Source organism: Rhipicephalus microplus, chromosome 5, assembly GCF_043290135.1.
Source record: "Rhipicephalus microplus isolate Deutch F79 chromosome 5, USDA_Rmic, whole genome shotgun sequence".
In the NCBI taxonomy this organism is placed as follows: domain Eukaryota; kingdom Metazoa; phylum Arthropoda; class Arachnida; order Ixodida; family Ixodidae; genus Rhipicephalus; species Rhipicephalus microplus.
In genome coordinates this window covers 163,622,848-163,642,055 of record NC_134704.1, presented here as the reverse complement: position 1 = coordinate 163,642,055, position 19,208 = coordinate 163,622,848, and positions in this window count along the sequence as shown.

Sequence of the window (19,208 nt, the reverse complement as noted above, 5' to 3'; positions counted from 1 at the left end):
AAACCTTATTGCCTTTCTTTGTGCGCCTTCAAGTTGAGAGATCTCTTGTTTAGAAAAAGGAAGCCATACGGTGTTTCGTCTGATGAATGCATTATAAGCCAGGAGTTTGGTATTTCTGGGAGCTAATCGAAGGTGCCGTAGGATGAAAAAGAGCCATTTGAGTGCGTTCGCTGTGATCTTGCTTATGTATTTGGTCCATCTAAGGTCCTCAGATATAGTTAACTCCAGGTATTTATGTACATCATCATCATCATTATCATCATTTATTTTTCCCTTAAAGGCCCCTCTCGGGGTATTACATAAGGGGGGGAGGTTACATAAAGAGTTACAAAACATATCAGATCACAATAACGAAACATAACCCATAGAAATGCACACTCATTTAAAAACACAAAAAAATGTTACAATTTTAATCAGGCATATAAAGGCGAAAAGAAAGAACAGTGTAAAAGAATTTTACAGCGTAAGATGATCAGTGAGCAACTGCTTAAACGCAATAGGGTTTCGCTCAACGACAACACAGTCTGGCAAAGTGTTCCATTCTGCAATGGCTGTTGGCAAAAAAGATTGATTAAAAGAAGACGTAGAACCGTGCAAACGCTGGACGCTGCACGAGTTAAAAAGGCGACGAGATGTACGGCTTGGCGGGATAAAGAGTTTACCATGAAGATGTCGGAAGTTATAGTAAAGCCTATGGAACAAGCACAGCCTTGCAAACTTCCGACGGAACGACAATGACTCGAGTCGCAATGATGACTTTATGGCACTGATGCTTTCATCACGGCCGTACCTAGAAGAGATGAATCTGGCCGCACGGTGCTGTATAGATTCTAAAGTTTTAATGAGGTATGCTTGATGAGGGCTCCAAATAGCTGAGGCATATTCAAGCTTACTTCGTATAAATGTTTCGTAAGCCAGTTTTCGCGTGGATGAGGGACACAAGGAAAGGGAACGTCTGATGTAACCAAGTGATTTAGTAGTGTCGGCTGCTAATTTGGTGATATGATCGGACCATGTCAATTTTTTGTTTATTGTGACACCAAGATAACGATAAGATTCGACGAGAGACAAAGCTATCGAGTTTAAGGAATACGTGTAATTACTGTTGGAGCGCTTACGGGATATCTGCATAACTTTACATTTCGAAATATTGAGTTTTATTAATGAATTGGAACACCAGGATTCGATTGGATGTAAGTCGCTTTGAATGATTTCATGGTCAGTTTGGTGTGCGATGCGACGATAAAGAACGCAGTCATCTGCAAAAAGTCGAATAGAAGATGAAATGCCATTAGGAAGGTCGTTTATGAAGATGAGAAAGAGCAGAGGACCAAGAACGGATCCCTGTGGTACTCCAGAAATCACGTTAGTAGTGGCTGAGCAGTGATTACCGACAACCGTGTATTGGAGATGATTGGTCAGGAAGCATCGGATCCATGACAACGCTAGGGGGTCCAGCTGTAGGCATGAGAACTTGGCCAGAAGTCGCTGGTGGGGGACACAGTCAAAAGCTTTCGCAAAATCAAGATAAATGACGTCAGTTTGAAAGGATGAGTTTAAGTTTAAGTGAAGCTCAGTAACAAATTCAAAGAGCTGAGTATCACATGATAGGTTAGGCCGAAAACCATGTTGATTGGGGAAAAAGAAGGAATGATTTCCTAGATGACATGCTATTTGTGAGTATATTATATGTTCTAGGAGTTTGCAGGCAATGCTTGTAAGCGAAATGGGACGATAGTTGAAGGGATCTGAGCGGCTGCCAGACTTGTATACAGGTACTACTTTATTAATTTTCCAGTCCGTCGGAAGTGAACTGTCAGTGATTGACTGCGTGAAAATTATTTATAATATAAAACTAGAGAACACTTTCGTGCCTTTTAGTATTTTGGCTGTAATACCATCATGTCCTAGGGCACTAGAAATCTTCATTTTTTCAATGAGCTTCAAGATTCCTTGAGAAGTAATGATTATAGGAGGCATATCAGAAAGAGAAAGGTTGGCCGGATCAAAGTCATTTAGCGTGGGTTCATTAGTGAAAACAGATGAAAAGTACGAGTTGATTACATCTGATCGCTCATCAATTGGCCCATTGGAACCATCAGGGTAACTCAAAGAAATGTTATTGGAGCTTTTACTAGGTGTGAGGATTTTCCAGAATTTTTTAGGGTTGACACGCATAATGGTCTGCAATTCGTGGTGGAAGAACTTCTTTTTGGGTTGCCTCAAAGCAGGAGTATATTGACGCAGACTCGTAAAATACTTTTCCCACTTTGAGGAAATTACCGATTGCTTCGCATCGCGGAAAGGACGCTTTTTTTTCTCTAACAACCTCTTTAGTTTTTTCGAAAACCAGGGTTTTCCCAGGTCACCGCGAATGCGTACAAGGGGTACATGTAACTCTACAAGCGATGTTAACTTATTCTTAAATAACAGCCAATTATCGTCAACTGAACGAAGTGAAGCAGACCGACGGAAGTAATCAAGGAACTCACTTAATTCTAAGTTTATTTTTCTGAAATTGGCTTTGTTGTAATCCCTGATGTGTTTTATTGAGCGCTGTCGTACAGGACGTGGGATGCTTAGGTTAAATAGCACTAAATTGTGGTCACTTAGACCTTCAACGGATGATACCGATTTAACTGTATCAGGGTTGAAAACAAGTACGAGGTCTAAGATATTTGCCCCACGGGTTGGTGTATTAACCATCTGAGTAAGGTTAAACGTCAGGGTCATTTCAAGAAAATCTTTGTACTGGCGGTTATCTGACTCAAAATTTGTCCAGTTAATATCTGGAAAATTAAAATGACCACAGAGCATGAAATAAGCAAAAGGAAAACGAGAGTAAAGATGTACTAGGACTGTATTTAGTTCATAAATGAAGGAGGCATCACAATTAGGAGCGCGGTAACAAGCAATAATCACAGTCATTTTCGAAGCAAGTGAGATGTTCACACAGAAAATTTCGTGTTGACAGTTCATTTTGATGACATAAGAAGGAGCACTTTCTTTAACAAAAATCAATATTCCGCCCCCCCTCCGCCCCACCCTGTCAAGCCGGTGAACAGCGTACGCTTGGCCGTCTTGCAATAGCTCGTGGTCAGCAATGTGCGGCTTAAGCCAAGATTCCGTAAATATTGCAACGTCAGTGTTGTTGTCATTCAGAAGGGATTCAACAGCATCTTTCTTGGGCAGGTAACTACGCACATTAGCGATTAAGACTGCCATACATTGACAAACGGGATCATTCATAGGGGCGAGGCAAGGTTGGGGGGGAAGTGGGCGACGCGCATGCCTGAGATATAGAAATGACTGCTACGACTGCAATTCAACAATGCTATCAGATTCTGCATGGTACGAAAATTGCTTGTTTTCAAGTAGTAACTTATCAAAGCGTAGCTTGAAGGGTTCGCCGCTCAGCATGCCATGGTCATATAGTTTCCTTCGTGCCTGTCGAACTCTAGCTGAGTAGTCTTCGCGAATTGAAAAAGTCGTGCCCTTGAGCTTGGACGCAACTGCAAGAATTTTTTATTTATCTTTAAATCTTGCATATTTTACTATGATAGGTCTACTTTTGTTTTGCTGGTATCGACCAAGCCGATGTGCACGCTCCAAGTCGTCTTCTGGTATGGAGATACCGAGATTTTCAGAGCAAAATTTTATCACTTTTGCCTGGGACTGAATCCAAGACTCGCCTTTTGTGTCTGGATACCACAAAAAAGCAGGTTAGAACGACGTAGGCGATTTTCAGCATGATCACACTTATCTGTAAGAACCCTGATTTCCGCAGAAAGTTTGGCAAAACTGTCTTTCACGTCTGCCTTTAGACCTGTTTCGTTAGACTGAGTCGACTGCACAATTTTTTCTAGGGTGTCAACACGAGTCGAGAGGGTGCTCACGAGCGCCTCAATGCTAGACTGGGATGTTCGGATTAGTGAAAGTTCTGTCAGGACCGAGGATTGAGATGCTTCTATGCGGGATATTGCATTTTCAATGGTTTCCATTGACGGTGGTGAAACAGGTCCTGGGTTTAGTTCGACTTCACCCGACAACAATAGGAGCATATTTACCGCCTTAGCTTTGTTACAAAGAGACCACAACATTTCACACAGTGACCTACATGTACCAATAACACAAGTGGGGCACGACACCGCAAGAAGACAGCGATTTCCAGAACGCACGCAGGCCGCGTTTGGAAGGTAACATTCATTGATGCTGTTTAATACGTATCATTATTTTATACAGATATAGTGATTTTTATTCCTAGAGACAATGAGTAGAAAAAAAAGAAGAAGAAGATATTTTTTATTTGTCGCAAAAAATATACACGCATTGACGTAGAATATACAGAAGGAGGTCCCTTAGCACAAGGCTGAAAGGGGACCTCCTGTTAGAAAATGACATGTTGATAAGGATTGTAAGATAAGGATAAGTAGGGTTGAGTTTTTTCGCATTTAATGTCATTTGGCAGTCGGAGCACAATTTAGTTACTGGTTGTAAAGCGTAGTCAAGGTCTAAGTGATCTTCATGCGTGTCTATCACATTATAGATAATGCAGTCATCTGCGAATAATATCACGTTGACGTGTATATTAGCAGGTGGGTCGTTGATTAATATTGTCACGACGCAGACACAGCAGAAGTCGGATATAGAAGAGCTCACTTTAATTCAATGCAAGGCGCTCGTAAAGAGGACCAGGCCAGAACTTCGTCTTTCTTTCTTGCTGCGCGAGCTCTTCTCTGCAGGTTAAATGCGGCATTTGCCTACCTCCAGGAAAAGCATCCTCCCGATGCTCTGCTACAAACTACGTGGTGTAAGTAGTTGATGTATTATGCAACTGGCTCACTGCAATATGGCTTCATCCACACAACGTCTACGGCTTATGATTTCTGCTGGCGAGTTCGCGAAAAACTGTCACAAACTACCTCATAGTTCACGTCCCTTATGCGCCGTACAACATTGTAAGGACCAAAGTACTTCTTCAGTAACTTTTCAGAAAGGCCGCGTCGGCGAATAGGGCTCCGGACCCACACTTTCTATCCTGGTTTATAAGGTTGATAAGCGACGTATCGGTGTCGCAGGTTATAACGTTGTGTGTCGTAAGTCTGCTGCCGGGTGATTCCGCACCTCTTCAGCAATATTAAAAAAGAACCGGGGCTAGGACACAACCTTGTGGAACACCGGATATCACTTCGGCAGTATTCGACGATTGGCCATAGACTTCAACAAACGGTAAACGACCACTTAAGTAATCTGATATCTAATCAGTTATGGGGCAGTTACCTAGCAATAACTTAAGTTTATAATTTAGTTCCTGTTGTGTCACTCGGCCGAAGGCTTTGGAGAAGTCTAACGGTATAAGGCCCATCTGTTTTGTAGAATCAATACCCATGGACAGGTCGTGAACAAGTTCAAAAGGTTGAGTGGGTGTGGATAATTCACGGCGAAAGCCATTTTAGAAGAGTGCCAGGATAGATTCGGCGTCTAGAAAGGATAATATGTGTTTGAGAATAATTTGTTCTATCATTTCAGAAGCTGTGCATGTGAAAGAGATCAGCCTTAATTTATCTGCATCATACTTATTTCCCGATTCGTGTACTGGTGGGATTCTTGCGGTCTTCAATTCTTTTGGGAGCTTAATTACCAGCGATTTGTCAAAGAGTAAACACAGATACTTCGCAACCTATTCAACATATATCCTCAGAAAGGCGTTGGGAACATTATCAGACTGAGATCCTTTCTTGGCATCAAAATAATTAGAAGATTAAGGACTCTGACACCGTGATTGTAATAGGATCAATGTGTCTGTTAGCAGATGAAATCAGAAGAGGAATATGGCCATTGTCCCTTGTGAATACCTATTTAAAATAATTATTAAGGGCAGTCGCCTTAGCCAGGATTTCACGCAGAGAAACAGTTTTTGCATCCGATGACTCAGGATTGAGGTAGTTCCAGAGTTTGGTAGGTGAAGTTTTTATAAAGTTATTCAGTTTGTGAAAAAAGAAATTATTTCTTGCAGATTTTAAAGTCACTTTCAGACTAATCATGGCGTCATCAAGCTGTTTTTTTTTGTTGATGTAGTAAATTTTTCTTCAGGGATTTTTGCAGCCGCATCACTTTCCGTTTTGCTTGAATGGCGTCGCGTGTAGTCCAAGGGCTGTTTTTCTTTATCTTTTCTGTTTTACTGAGTATGAACTTGTGAATGCACTGCAAGACGATATCTTTGAACGCATGCCATGATGTTTCAACGTCAGTTAAGTCGTGGCAAGAATTTTCGCTGAAAGAGGGCAGTTCGTGTGAAACAAGGTCGATAAGTCTAGTATCGTCAAAATTGAAAAAAAATGGGAGACGATTCGAGCACTGAACCTTTCCAACTTTTTTTATTGACTGGTATACTGCAGGTCACCATTTTATGGTCAAATATTCCGTCGATTACCTCTATGTTTACCAATGCACTACCATATAAGGTGTGATATCATGTCTAATTTGAAGCCAGTGTATTATAAAGCTGGCAAATCCAGTTTTTGAAAAATGGCACAATTATTTTGCTATGCATCATACAAATATATCTCACTGAAATGCCCAAGTTGATCAACTGCCCAGGGATACCCTAAAATATTCTTTTTAAAAAGAGAAAATGAATTTATCAGCTCAAACATAACAATATTTGAAGTCATATAGGGAAACTTACTCAGGAAAGCATACGATAAAGTGTTAAGAAGTTGAGACTCTAGAGCAGTATGTGGGCTTGCATAGCTTGAAAAATACATTCACACAACATGGGAAGGCGAGGGAGGCCTTTAGTGATCGTTACAACTGCTTATTACCACGAAGATTGTTACACATAAATATCCATCTCTTCATGCATCAGCACCACCTTTATACAAGAATATCACTGTATGACCCCCGCGCAATCATTTGAACATAATTCTTGTCCTCGAAGTGCATGAGCGAAGTTTTCAGTTGTGCTAATTGCCTTGTATCCCCATCTTTATATGCATTAAGTTGTGCTGGTATGTCTCGTCAATTGTGAGAAAAGGAAGCACTCAGTTTCATTAAACTGTTTCAGCTTTAAAAGCGTGTGTTCGCTTACTTTGGTAAGTATAGTTGAAGTTTCAAACAGATGTTAGTTTAGTCGCTGCAGAAACATATGCACTGAAACAGATGAAGCCAGTAAATATGATTGATATGTAAGGTTTAATTTCCCACGACCAGCAAATATTTTGTATACATACTTCATTTGGGACGAATTTACAGGCACCCTGCACATATTCCCAGAAACAGCTAACAGATTTAACAACTCTTTTCGCAATGTGTGCATTATTGCAGGAACTCTCCGTATCTCCCTCACAATGCCGTGAGCTAAAGAGAGAGAGAGAGATAAATAGAGAGGAAAGGCAGGGAGGTTAACCAAGCTTGGCTCGGTTGGCTACCCTACACTTGGGGTGGGGGGGAAGGAGAATAATAGAACGGAAAGAGATAGAAAATAAGAGGAGTAAGAAAGAGAAGCATGAATAGTGAGCTCGAAACTACACAGCACGGTCTCGCACAGTTCTTTCACAAGCGGTCGTGAAGTCTGGTGGTCCTTAAAATGTACAAGAGGGCTTTCGTAGCTTTGCGCGTATGGGAAGCCGTCGGCCAAGGTCCCAGGATCTTCTCTTCTGTAAGCAGCCGTGAATCCAGCTGACAGAGCTTGGCTTCCATATTACCTCGTTCGGTTTGGTATGCTGGGCAATGACATAGAATGTGCTCAAGCGTTTCCTCGCAGGCGCAGATGTTGCATGCCGAAGTGCTCGCCATTCCAAGGAGGTGAGAGTACGAATTCGTAAATGCCACGCCCAACCTCATGCGACACAGCAAAGTTTTAGCGCATCGTGGGAGCCCGGATGGCTAAAAAAGAACACACGCCAGGAGGGGGCTAGTAGGGCATGGACGGAAGCACGACAGCACAGGCTGACTGCCTAAGCATTTGGAAAGATTATGCACCGGAATGGCTGGCAAGGACTACAAAACCTACTTGAACATAAAGAATTTTCAAGGGTGCGTGCCATGCGGTACAGAAGGCAAAACGAGATAGTGGCTGTGGACAGATAGGTAAGTGTTCTACAGAAACTCGCCCATGACATCTCTGTGTGACACTGCGGAATTTTCGTTGAAACCTCTGGTCCGTGGTAGAGTGCGACACCGGACAGGCTTGTATTGGACGCAGAGGAGGGCACGTACGATTTTTTTTAGGTGAAATGCCTGTACTCACTAAAGAACACCGAGGGCATTGATGTGCCATTTCTTGACTTTTTTGTCAATTTTCCTGATGTTGTCAGCCCAGAACTGCCTCGCAACCATGAATACTACTTCCACATAGTTGGATAGATGGCCCACACTTCGTGCCAGTGGGCAAATTTTGTTGTTTTTTCACAAAAGTTGATAATTATTGAAAGAGTGCGCTTTTAGCCAACAGCGTGGGAAGGAATGAAGGCTCACCTAAATCACTTTTTTTGAATGAGGCACTAAAGTATTTGGTGTTGTATGCTATTAATATAGCGTACAACACCATAACTTTTAACATCCCTAAAGCAGTTGGTTAGAGAGCACATACAGTAAGGAATGTATTACTCTCATGAACAATTCATTTATACACTTAAGGAATAAAGTACCATTAAATTGGCACAATAAGCAGCAGATATCGTTTTTTGCCTTAGGTAGGAAAATTCAGCTTTCAAAAATTAAAGCAGACACAAGGGGTGTAGCTGCAGGGTTTGAGGAGGTTCAACCCCCCTCCCGTTTTTTTTTAGTTTTGCATGTGTATATACACACCCACAGATACAAAGGCACGCACGAACATGCAAAAAGTATAAGTGAACCCCCACCCCTCGAAAAATATCTGACTACGCTTCTGGCAGACACCCATTAGTAGTGCCAAGCCTGAAGAAATTGTGCAGCCGTCTGCATTTAGTTTTCTTTCTTATTACTCTTTTCTTTCTCTTTTATGCCTCTCAGTTTATTCTTATTCCTAGCTCTCTCTGTTTCTTGCTTTCTTTTTCACCCATGCTTTCTCTTTTCTTTTATCTGTTTTTCTTTTTTCAATAATTCTTTTTGTCTTCTTTTTTTTCTGTCATGTTGCCTTTCCTTCCCCCTTCCTGATTCGTTCCAACACTGCACGCTTTACTCTCATCCCCTCCTTTTCCTGCTCTTCACCGTCACTTCGCACCCCTTGCCACACAACGCTGTACAAGGCTATGCTATGCTCTAAGAGCGTGCCTTAATAGTAGTGTCACTCCTACGCTCGCCTTCGGATTGCCAATACGCACGTTCGAATATCGTCTTACCAAGAAAATGTTTCTGTTTGCCTCATCTCTTTCTCTCACCCATATCAGGGTTATTGCATCCCACCACGGAGAAATCGGCACGCGTGTTCTGGGAGAAGAAATCAGATTATGAAGAGGAACAAGAATATAAGGAGAGTACTCTTGTTGACGTTGAAAACGGCTTGATAGCTGAATGTCAGATGCTGTCCTGGCCGGTTGCGTCAGACCGTTCCTGCAGTAGCTGGTCCCTTCGGACTCTTTCGGACAGTGGTTTGGCTGAGCTTTGGGTGAATTTGCCCTGTTGAAACTGGCTGACGTTGCATATTACTTGTTTAAGCAACCGAATTAGTGCTAATGTCTAATTTGTCTCCTGGTCAAGCGCACTGCCCTTGATCAACCTCCTTGCCTAGTGATGACTTGCCATTGGAATATTTTTTCCGCCGTGGTGTTAACAGCATCCCTGTTGCGCTGGTGCCCTCGAGTGGTGGATTTATAAGGCTCAACAACCCAAAGGCGATCCAGGTAGAGTTGCAGGCCATGACGCCGCACTTCCAGCTGATAAGTGATGTTCGTCAGTTTGGAAGAGGTGGTTTGGTATGCAGATCGTGAGATCCTTCATGAGTTTCTGACATCTTAAAGTGCAAGACATTTCCTTCGGTCCCGGTTAGTGCCTTTATTCCGCCTTATTTAGCGTGCACTAAGGGAATTGTACGAGGAGTCAACGCTAGAATAACGCCCACTGAGACTCTGGAAAAGCTGTCTGATGCTGGGGTCATAGCTACAGTGTGTACCGGTGCAACCAATTAGTTAATGGTGAGAAAGTCCCCACTGAGTCGGTTATTGCTACCTTTGCCGGCACTTCCGGTCCACCCGAGTTGAAAATATGGCCACTCATTTTCAGAGTCGAACGTTTCGCTTCTGGTCCTCTCCAATATCAAAACTGTTGGCGTTTTGGTCACAGTGCAGGGGGCTGTAAATAAAATTCACGTTGCCGCATCTGTGGCGATGCCCATCCATCGAAGGAGTGCAAAGCCGAAACCGAAAAGTGCTGCCTCTGTGCAGGAAATCATGCGGCCGATTACCTGAACTGCACCACAAGGTCCAATGAAACGCAACTGCTAGAAATTATGGACAGACTTCGTTGCTCGCGGCGAGAAACAAAAACGGTTGGGAAGGATAGGGCCTTTGGATATGCCGAAGTCACGTCGAGGCACGAACAACTGAGTGAGACGAAAATTCTGAATCTTATTGAGGCTACAGTAGAAAAGGCGATGTCGAACGCGCTGGAACACATAGTTACGAGCGTGAGTGCATCTCTCAAGTGTATTGCTCATAGATGACACAGCTGGTTTCTGCCGTAGCAGCGCCGATAGCCAAGTCAGCACCTTGTGCAGTGGAAGAGATGCTGAATTTAGCCCCACAGTGGCAATCCCGAGAGGAGAAAACCCCAATTTTGTCTGTACCTTCTCCTTCGACCCACGTGGAGGATCAGAATGAAATGGACGTATGCCAAGATTTCAGGCGTCAGAAGTGCACTGGATCTCCTGTAAAATCTCCTTGCCTAAGCACAAAACCTAAAAAGGGCAACTAAAATGCCAGTGCATTTATTAAGGAGAGTATTTTAGAAGCTGCCATGGCTGAAGTGCTCGTCAACATAGGTACCTTGAAAGTAGTACAGTAGAATTGTGGGTCTTTGATTTCTGCTTCTACTGACTTACTTTGCTTAATTATTCAATTATATCTGGTAATAATCTTATTACAAGAAACCTGGCTTAAGCCCGCTAAGAATTATCATTTAAATAAGTTTAGAGCATTTCGGCTAGACGGTCCCTCTCTTGGAGGTGGTCCAATTGTACTAGTCTCGAATAAGTTTTGCCACACAGCGAGCAAAGCTTTTCAGTTTATGTCCTCAGAATGTGAAATTTTGGCAATAGACCTCAGTCTCCCAGGGCACCGCCCTTTTTCACTTATAAACGCATATTTTCCTACGGGTTTGCATAATACTCAACGATTAGATACTGCCTTAGCTAATTGCAAGAATGATTTCCTTCTGACTGGTGATTTCAACTTACATCATGTTTCGTGGAAATTTCGAACAGACCCTCCTGGAACTCTTCTGTGGGATTAGATGTATAACAAAAACCTTACCCGTCTCAATGAAAGACAGCCTACATTTATTCGTGGACGGACACGATCGGTATTAGATCTTACGTTTTGCAGCTCGAGTGTTTCAATAAAGTATTGGAAAACAATTGATTTCTCTTCAAACAGTGACCATCTTCCTGTATACTTTGAAATCTCATGTGCTGTGAAATCTATCGAAAGGACAGTGAAAACATTGACCAATTACAAAAAATTTAAACATTGCTTGCGTTCAAACATTAGGGCAGTGTCCAGTGCTCAAAATGAATATCTCGGCAGAAATGTCTGTTTCGTTTTAAAAATCGCCAAGAACGCTTCAGAATTTGTAATTGCTTCGTCGTCAACCAAAAGTGCCCAACCTATTATATGGTGCAATAATGAGTGCACACAAGACTATAGAAGAAGAAAAGCTGCATGTTACAGACTTATACGTAATCAAAGTCCAAAATTTTGGATGGATAATCCGTTTATTGCGGCAACAATTAAACGCACTGTATCGCCAGCGAAAGAGCAATATGACCAAGAACATTTCCAGTAGCTGTCTAAATCAAATAACAAACGTGCTTTATTCAATTTCCTTCGTGGTAGGAAGGAGACCCCTATACCAATAAAGGTTGAATCAGTAGTTTATACCTTACAGGAACTGCAGGAATCGTACAATTAATTGGCTGAACGATTTGAAAACAGGTTCTCAACGTGTCTTCCTAATTTGGCTTATACAACAGCCATCTTTGACTACACCAAAATATCGACTTCCAAATTAAATCAGGCTATGAAAAGATTGCCTAATGCAGCACTAGGCCCCGATAAAGTAACAAATACAATGCTAAAAATACTACACAGGGAATATCCGAAGGATCTCTTAGGTCTCGTCAATTATTTCCTTAGAAGAGCATGGATCCCTTCTGAATTGAAGATTGCGAAAATTATACCATTGCTTAAGAAACAGGGGGCAGACTATAATATATACCACATGCGACCGATATCCTTAACATGTAATGTAGTAAAACTTATTGAAAGGGTACTTCATGGTCGTATAATTGCGTGTATTAACGAGAAACAACTGTTGAGTTCTTCCCAAATCGGCTTTAGATCTGGATATTTCACGTGGCATGTACATGTAGATCTGGAAAGTCGTATTCATATTGCCCGTCACAAAAAGCAGTTTGCGGCTTTAGTGACGTTAGACATATGTAAAGCATATGATAGAGTATTCGATCTTGATTAATCATTTATGGAGTCATGGACTTCCACCTTATATAGTAGCATGGGTGACGGCAATTTTAAATAGAAGAGAATTCTATTGTTATCAAGGCAGTTTCTCTTCCCGTAAGCACAAGCAAACCTGAGGTGTGCCTCAGGGGTCAGTACTTTCCCCTGTATTATTCAACATATTTCTTAGTACCATCCCCATTCAGCCAGATGTGAAAACCTATGTTTATGCCGATGGCATTGCTTTTTTTTTTTGTTATGGCACATGACTTCCTCTGTCTGTACACTATCTTGCAAGCATATCTAAATGAAATAGAACGTTGGCTGGATGGATTGGTGTTGAACCTGAATACCAGTAAATGTGCCATTTTCGTTTTTCCCGTCCAAGATCCCGTGTACATATCTATTAAATACAATTTTCAAGATATCCAACAAGTACAATCATTGAAATTATTTGAATGATATGTGGTGTATAACGTCCCAAAACCACCATATGATTATGAGGGACGCCGTAGTGGAGCGCTCCGGAAATTTTGACCACCTGGGGTTCTTTGGCGTGCACCCAAATCTGAGCACACGGGCCTACAACATTTCCGCCTCCATCGGAAATGCAGCCGCCGCAGGCCGGGATTCGATCCCGCGACCTGCGGGTCAGCAGCCGAGTACTTTAACCACTAGACCACCGCGGCGGGGCAAACACACAATCATTGAAATATCTTGGAGTTATGTATAACTAATATCTAAATTGGCGCCCTCACATTGAATACATCGTGACAAAAGCAGTACGCGGGATGGGCGTATCGCGGAGGTTGACCAATTGTAGATCAGGTATGAGTAGGAAGGCACTTTTGATTATATATAAAATGTATGTCCGACCTGTGTTAGAGTTTTGCTGCGTTCTTTTTTCTGGTGCGCAAGCTTACAAACTTCGGCCGCTCGTTCTATTGGAAAGAGATGCTTTAAGACTCTGCTTAGGTCTTCCAACGTTAACTGCAAATGCAGTGTTATACCTTGAAGCACGAATACCAACCCTATTATGTCGCTTTGGCATTCTTACTGTGCAGATTTTTTTACAACTATATGGAGCACCCTTTAACCCTGAACAAATTATTTTTGTTTCCAATCCTTACCCATTCTTCTCCGTGCATTGGTCCAGATTTCACACACCACAAATAGTATTTGTTCAATCGTTGCTTGAGCCTCTAAATGTACAAGTTCGTGATCTGATTCCTTTAACTGAACAACAAATTTTCCCAGAATTTGTTTACCATGACATCTTCCCTACTCACGCTAAGCTATTACCTGGAGGCATTTTAAATGGTTTATTGCAGGACCATTAAAGTACTCTGCCAACAAATGTGATTATTGCAACGGACGCATCACAATCAGACGAAAAATCAGGCGTTGGAATATATTGCCCTGTACTTGATTGGTCATTTTCACTTCACTTAGCAGATTTTCTTCCTGTTTTTCTGGCAGAATTTATGGCAAAGTTGTTAGCTTTGCGAAAGGTAAATATTTCCATTACAGTCGTTGCAGTCATAAGTGATTCACTATCAGTGTGCTCTTCTCTGTCCACATCCGGTCGCTCACCCATACTGAAACTTTTTAAATCATTGGCTCCCTGTCATCTCCGAAGTAATCATTTAGTCTGGGCACCAGGGCACAAAGGTTTGTTGTTGAGCGAAATAGCTTATTCTCTTGCGAAGGCATCGCTTTCGACACCCATCACTCCTATTTTCCCCCATACAGTACACATTACGGTGGCGCGATTTCGCACACTTAAAATCAGGCAAACTTTATCAGACCCTACACTGACGGCTTCTCCGGAGTACAACCACTTGTTATTTTCCTGGCGCAGTGCACTGTCTAATTCAAAGATGATGAAAGTTGTCATCACGAAATTTCCTTGCTGCGTTACTTCCCTCCAGTTTACTTGCATAGATCAGGTATAGTGAATTCCCCTATGTGCATTTACTGTAATCAAAAGGAAACGATCAGTCATTTTTATTACATGGTCGCCGTTTCGATTTATTCAGGCAAAGCATACTAGCACCATTTCTTCAAAGACTGGGCTTGCAATTATCACAAGCTGACTTCTTTCATTTGGAGCCTCTACACTGGGTTTCAATCACAGGGATGTTTTACTCGCTGTTCAGGAATACACCACTACGACGAAACGATTTCCTTGCTAAATTACGGTCTCACTATTTTTCCTTATTTTTTATGCAAATTTGCAATTGGTATTTCGTCATAATTTAATTACAAAAGTTTTGTACGAATGACGCAATGCTGAAAGTATCGGGCAAATTCACCTTATAATTGGCCAATCCCCTCCTTTAGGGTACGAACCATTTGCACAGGAAATAACAACAACAACAACTACAACAAACACAACAACAACAACAAGGAGAGTGCGTGGCACTTCATGGGGATATAGTCATTAAATTTGTGCTCACCCGTCACACACCAACACAACAACTTCACTGTTGAAAGAACTAAATGGAAAATTTTGAAGCAAGGTGCTGAGAATTGAACTACAGTGAACTTTTTTAATTGACTTTGTTAATACGAGTTATGCCTTAAGACGAACAACTCTGAATTGTTTGTTTGGTTTCTCTAGACTCAATGCAGAAAAACTCTCGTTAAGCCGAACCACGGAACAGGCCTCTTCCGTTAAAACGAACTCTCACAGCGACCGACAACGACAGGAACTGCGCAACGAACATTGATGGGGGAATTCAGGCGAAAAAGAGAAAGCAAATTGAAAAGAAAAAAATTCACAGCATATCCACGGGGTGAATGAAAATGAGTGGGCGAAGCTCCTGAGGGGAAATTATTGGTAAAACCGTGACTGTTCAGTGAAAGTTCGCCCACTACATCATCAAGAAAGACGTGAGAAACACTCTGTATATGTACGGCAGGGTACTCGCGCCGTTGCCATGACGCTTGGGCCTCTCGTTCTCGAACGCTGGGATCTTGGCGGCGGTGTCGCGCAGCCAGACGACACGCTTCGGCCTCCCGCTCTCGTACGGCAGGATCTTGGCGGTGGCGTCGCTCAGCTTAACGGAGCGCTTCTGCCTCGCGGTCTCGCACATCGGGGTTCTGTCTGCGAGCACGCGCTGCTGCAGCTCTGCGGCCTTATTTATCAGGCAACTCCGAGCGCGCGCCAACAGCTAACGAATATTATTATAGGGAGCCTTCTTGTGCGCCCGTCCACGAAGGCACGCGCCCATGAAGGCTCCCTATTTTATTATGGAGTTACTCTATATGCTACCTTTAGGTAGCAGAGTTGCGCCAAGGTACGCCATCTTGGGTTCAAATGTCATGCGGTAAAGCCACTCACCGCCCGCGTAGGAGCAGCGCTCGCGCTTCTGAGTACCGGCATTGTTTTGTTTTTGCCTTTTGATTTTTTAGAGAAGTACGAGCAAAACTCGGTTGCTACATTCACACCAACAAGCTTTGATATCATGCTTACGCTCTTGGTGTATAATAATGAGACATAGTGCATCGGCTCGTTGAAACAGCGAGATATATTAGTTGCCCGCACATTCGCTTCGTTTTCTATTCCGCTGTTTTAACCCATTTACAGATATCAGATTATTTTCGCACTCTTGATCGCGATTGAGCTAGTCAGTGATATGATTTTTTGTTGCGTTGGGCTCATTCGTAAACTGTGTGAGAAAGTCAGCTGTATTTAATTTTTCAACTGAATCGAGCTGGATAGCGATCGAGAGTGGCCGTGCAACGCCCGTGTTACCCAGGGCTCTCGTATTGCAATCGCGGCTCAACTACAGCTGATTTGAATCGTTCAACAGCCCTGTCGCGTCCAACATTCCTTTCGCTGAAGGTTTAAAAGCTGCATTAATCTAACGCGCTAGCTAAAACACCTTGCCGATTCGAATTTCTTCCTTTTTTAGCGTTTCAACAGTCAGACCAATTTGGACGTATGCAGCCGACATACGCTGACCAACTCTGCACGTATAACCTATTCCCTGCATCTCTGGGTAATGCAAATAGAGCAAGTTTAGCAGTGCCGTGCATAGATAAAAAGAAGCCAAGCGTTTACTCATTCCTCACTTAACACTAATCTTTCTATAGCAACAACCGCTGCACAACATGAAATTAAAGTAATTATACAAGCACGAAGCATAGCTGGTGCCTTGTACTCAAAATTTTCATGCACATTGACTAGAAAATTGATATATACATGGGGCTTTTATTGCACTTGTCACATATTAAATCAATGGACACAAGTGAACGTACAAATATTGCACTGCACCTCTGTAGCACTACAAAAACCTATCATGAGATTTTCATTGCTTTTGTCACAACCTGAATGGATGAACACAAGGAAACATGGAATCATTTATCACACTATAACCTTTATAACATTGAAACATAGTCATAGGGAGGCTTTTATTGCACTCGTAACATCTTTCTACAACACTACAAAAACATATAGAAGCTTTCAGTGCACTCTCCACGTACTCAAGGAATGAACGCAAGCAAACATACAAATATTCATCGCACTGCGCTTCTATAGCACCACAAAAACATATCATGAAGGTTTCATTGCACAAGTTCCATTTTGAAACAACACAAGCATATATAAAACCATTTTATTTGCACTAGCATCTTTATAACTCAATGAAAACACATCATGAGACTTTTACTGCACTTGCCACAGCCTAAAACAAAGAACACAAGCAAACATAGAAACATTAATAACACTACCACCTCTGTAACACTACAAAAACATAGCGAGGCGTCAATTGCACTCGTGAAATCTTTCTCTAACACCACAAAAACATATCGGGGCTTTTAATGCACTTTTGTCATCCTAATACAATGAACACAAGCAAATACATATTCTTCCAACACACTTCCAACACATTACAAAAATATATGCTAAGTGCTAGCTCATTTGACTGAACAAACTTTAGCATTTGACACGCTATGCAAAAACTTTTGTACACCACTTGTATCTGCTATTCGAATTGACTAGGAGCAAGGAAATAATAATATCTGGGGTTGTACGTCCCAAAACCACGATATCATTATGAGAAATGTTGTAGTATTGGACTCGAAAATTTTTACCATCTGGTGTCTGACGTGCACTGACATCACAAAGTACACCAGCGTCTACAATGGGACAACAGAGCACAATACAATGAGGTTTGGGCTTATGTAACCTCCTGCATAAAAGGTTTGTTTTTATTCAATTTCATTTTGCAGCTTACAATTGCATATGAAGACAGTACCATATTCGACCAGTCGTGCTGCGTCCCTTGACATTTGTCGAAGGTATAACTTACCTCTTCCTAGTGTCCACATAACCAAAAACAAATTTCAAGTATACTTCTTGCCAAAGATTTCATTTGACTGATACATTAACAAAGAATGAATGGCTTCAGAATGAAAAAGTTGAATGAGAAATATTTTCTATAACACATAAATTACCATATTTCACTAATGTTGTTGCAATACCGAGTGCCTTGAAAAAAAACACAAATTTGCCGCTCTAAGAGAGAACTGTTCATCATGAGTGGTGTCTGAAATGGTGAAAAAAATGTTCAAAGCATGAACTCTCAAATAGTAATGGCAATCCATTAGGAAGCATACACACTGTTACGCTTGATGTTCCAGACTCTAGTGGCATTGTCATCGGCTGAAACTGAGAATAATTTAGCTGCATGTTGAGGAACCCCAGGTGGTCGAAACTTTTAGTCTCTCCCCCTTCCCTCCACTGCGGCATCTCTCGTAATCATAATGTGGTTGTGCGAAGTCAAACCCCAACTATAATTGCTATACCTCTAAAATTAGTTGAATGGTAACGTAAACATGGTGCCCTAATTGACACTTTGGCCCAATATGCGCATTCCAACGCTTTTGGAGCCACACTTGGCAGATTGCTGAAGTTGTCAGACAGAACTGTCAGACGGATTGCTGAAGCAAGTCAGACGGAACTTACAGTGGATTTCGTCCTTCCTTTATGTAGCATTTCAAGGCCACAAGCTCAGAAATGGCCTTGTTGCTGTCAACCATGCTCCCCTTGCATATTAAGCAAAGTTTGTACTTGTGAATAACAGCATATGCGATGTATCCAGAAAAATAAAGAAAGCTAGCTTCTTCCTCCTCACACAGCTCTGAAATGCTCTCAAAGCTAGTATCCACCTGTTCGCCTAATTGCTTCTCGTATCCACCTTTATCTTTCAGAAAAGCAAAAAGATTTTGCGCGTCATCGACTGATAGAAGCCATGGCGGCTTGGTTGCGAGAATCGTGCCAGCACGATTACCCTGAAAGTTGCCTTAAATTCTCTTGCACGTGGAATTAATATTTCAAACGAATTGTGCTAAATAAATTCTCTAAGGCATCTTGGTTCAGCCTGCTCAACATCAAAAACCTAAGTTGCCTTTCTGCAATATACAGCTGGCGCAACTCCAACGCACAAAGTGTGGAGAGACACGCACCTGTTTGAAAAGGCTAGGTTCCAGGAACTTTTACCTGTTCTGTCTAAAATCACCATGTCTGTCACCATACCAATGAAA